We start from the raw sequence: 3,299 nt of genomic DNA on the forward strand, positions 1-3,299 counted from the left end.
GGCGTAATGTGTTCTACGCTGTTGAAAGCTAGCAGTCTTGTTTAGGGAGTCTCTTTCTTTACTGAGTAAGATTCCCCTAGAATACGATTAATCCGGCATGGGCTACGTGAGCTCCAAGTAGTTTACAGACAAAGCCATCCGTAGATCATGCCGGTTATGAGGAATACAGTTCCTCAGATCTTCCTGATTTTTGCGCCTATGGATAGGGCAGCTACAATTTTGCCTATAGTATCATATTCAGGCTCGACCACCTGAGTTTCCCATCTGAGATTCCTCTACTCGAGAGCGTTCCCTCCCGTGGCTCCTCGAGCTGGGACAATTTCGACTGGAGGGCCTAGAGTTGCGGGGATTGTTTGCTCAAGCGACTTGGTTCTGAGCCGCATCGAGTAGGATCTTGACTTGATTGATCATAGGGGTTAGTGGATTCGCCGGATCCAATTCTGGAAGGGATTTGAGAATTAGATGAGTTTCTTGCATGTTAGCGTCTGGAGTACTGAATATGTCGCTATTGAGGCTCGGTTGCGGTTGAGCCGATGAAGCCTCATGATGACTGTTTGGAGGGAGCTTGTCCCTTAAGCTGTGGGCTGCTACGAGTGTAGGTACACCCACCGAAAGTCATCGGGAAAGGCTAGGAGGCATCTGGCTTCCTGTGGTCCGCTGGTGGAGGGCCATGTCAAGTACATGTACGGCTCTAGATGCAGATGTTTCGAGTGGTAACTCGGCACCAGTACTGTCGGCAGCAACGGCTGTCGCTGGATCTCTAAGAATTTTCACGCCATTGTCGACCATGGCGTTTGGATCTATTGCCATTGGGTAAGCCGGTGGGGGTCATCGCTTCTAGCCATAAACGCGAATCAATCTGTCCGGCTGCTCTAGCTAGCATTAGAGTCACCGTCGCCACTCTCGTCACTGTCGGTATCCATGTAGTGGAGAACATTAGTCTTTGCGGGATCCCACTCGAGATGTCCCACCTTGCGGTACGCATCCAATGGTCTGGACTCGAGGGTACTGATGTGGATAAGTTCACCTTGATCATTCCAACAGAAAACTATAGTTTCGAAGATGATTTTCGAGTCGACGGGAGGGGACTCGAAGATATCCGTCATCAACTTGAAGTAGTCATAGAAGCCGTTGTCAGAGAATCCAACACAAGAGTGAGTCTGAGACATGATTAATCCTACAAAACAGAAGAAGACCCCTACCTGGCGTGCCAACTGTCGAAGATTAGTTCCTGACAATATGTCCGTAAATTGACTAGGTACCTTCGAGTGTAGGGATTAATCACGATGTGAGACAAATGATGTATACAAGTTCGGGTCTCCGATTGGACTAATACCCTACATCTTGTGGGGTGTTGCTACCGTATATTGATGATCTCGAGTACAGGCAATGTGGCTAAGACTATTACAAGAAGTTGATTAAATCTAATCTATCCTAGAGCTAAAATTGTCGAGTAACTCCTCTATTCATGCTTGCCTCTCTCTCTTGTTCTCTTGTGTGTTTCGTCCTATCTTTGTCTTTCGCCTTGTGTCCTCCTCCTAGTCTTTCTACCTTATATAGGGATGAGGTATCGACTCATATCTAACTGTAGTCGATAGAGAGTTATCTTTCTTGACATTCAAATAGATAGATCTATTTTGAATACTGGTCATATCGGGTTGGATAACCAATCTAAACCATCATAGTATATACTTTCTTGATTCCGGATATATCAGGTACTGCTGATTCGGTTTCGTGATATCTGGAGCTACCGAATATGCGTCGTACCTACCTATCTGTGTATGATATACTCCTTATGTACATATACCCATAGATAGATATTCGATAAGTCGAATCTAACATATTTAAGTTTTTTACTTATGAAAAATTCCATTAGTTTATTTCAGTTGCTAGTTTAAACCGCCTATTTAAAAGGGTATGAAGTTTTCAAAACTCATATTCGTCCACTTCTACACGACATCATTCCTTTTCGGTTCTAAGTAGCATCTTACACACAAATCAACATATCCAATACAAATCAACATATCCGATGTTCAAATAGAGAACAGACCAACACGAGCTTAGAACCTGCGGTAGACATTCCCAATCTGATAAATGAACAAAGATTAGCATCTGATTACACACTTAGTATGAACCACTAATGTAAATGAAAACTTTGGGGATCTTTGCGACCTTCCTTGGTTCTGTGAAACACTGCAAGATTAATTCAATGTTACAAATACAAATCCTTTGCTTCATTATTTTGAAAGAACAGATGCATCAACGTTAAGCTACACAAACTGAGAAGGATGCTGGGTTAACCCATTGAATTCGTTCGTCAAGCATGCTGACCAAGCAAAAAGCACTTAGCTCCACCTAGAAAACTCAGATAATAGCTCGGACATCTAAATTTGGCACCAGATCAGCAGTCCAGGGTGGGTTGTTGGTTCCCAACTGCGACAACCGATCAAAGCAGAAAGATGAAATAGTTCCATGATCCAATCACTCATCCAAACTAAGAAAGATGCAAATATAGATGGGATCGACTAAACTCACCTGCTAGATCCTCCCACCCGTAGAGCAACATCGCATGGCCTTGAATCACCGATCTGCCGCACCCGCAAACCCCTCAGATCAACAAAAAGAATAACAACAAATCGGAAACACCACGAAATCGGCAAGCAAGTAGGGAGCAACTCACCATCACCGCGTGATGGCCCCAGCCGAAGTTAGCGAAGCCTGCTGCGGAGGGGTGGAGGCATGGGGAGGCAACACAGAGGAGGAGACCGAGAGCCATGTGAGGCGGCCGCGGCGGCTGCCAGATGTTGGAGGCCGGCGAGACCTTGCGTGGTCGGGAGGCCGACGAGATCTTGCATTAGAGGCCCACGAGATCTTGCGTGGTGGGGAGGCCGAGCGACGGCTAAGGATGGGTGGGCCAGGTTGGGTTGGGTTGGGTTCATCGCAGGTTTCAGACTCGATGAGAGTGGGTTTAGATATAGAAGCTGTTTTTCCGTTCATCGAGTCAGGGTTTAGATCTGGGTCTAGATCATATTTTGCACATATAGGTGCCATCCAAAATTCAAAATTCTCCGACTCATTATCCGTTACAGGCTATAGCCCATTCCCACACCTCTAATGTCTTACGCAATTACGTCTTTACTTTGTGATCCGTGTCTCCACTAGAGTTTCAAACCGCCACACCTACCCCGTAGCTCTTACAATAGTGACTCTTATATAGGGTGGACGCGCGACGGTCAGAGACGAAGTTACATACTCCCACGGAGTGCACTAGCAGGGAAAAATAAAATCTCAATTATTAA

General features: G+C 45.6%; 1 long non-coding RNA gene across 1 annotated transcript; it reads right to left on the minus strand.

The window, feature by feature from the left end:
- Window positions 1-2,181: 2,181 nt before the first annotated feature.
- On the minus strand, window positions 2,182-2,929 carry LOC133920532 (uncharacterized). The gene is made up of 3 exons (XR_009910114.1): window positions 2,681-2,929; window positions 2,536-2,588; window positions 2,182-2,433 (listed from the first exon to the last, which is right to left on the minus strand). It is a non-coding gene; the product is annotated as an uncharacterized LOC133920532 (long non-coding RNA).
- Between the last annotated feature and the right edge of the window lie 370 nt (window positions 2,930-3,299).

Source organism: Phragmites australis, chromosome 6 (genome assembly GCF_958298935.1).
Source record: "Phragmites australis chromosome 6, lpPhrAust1.1, whole genome shotgun sequence".
NCBI classification, from domain to species: Eukaryota; Viridiplantae; Streptophyta; class Magnoliopsida; order Poales; family Poaceae; genus Phragmites; species Phragmites australis.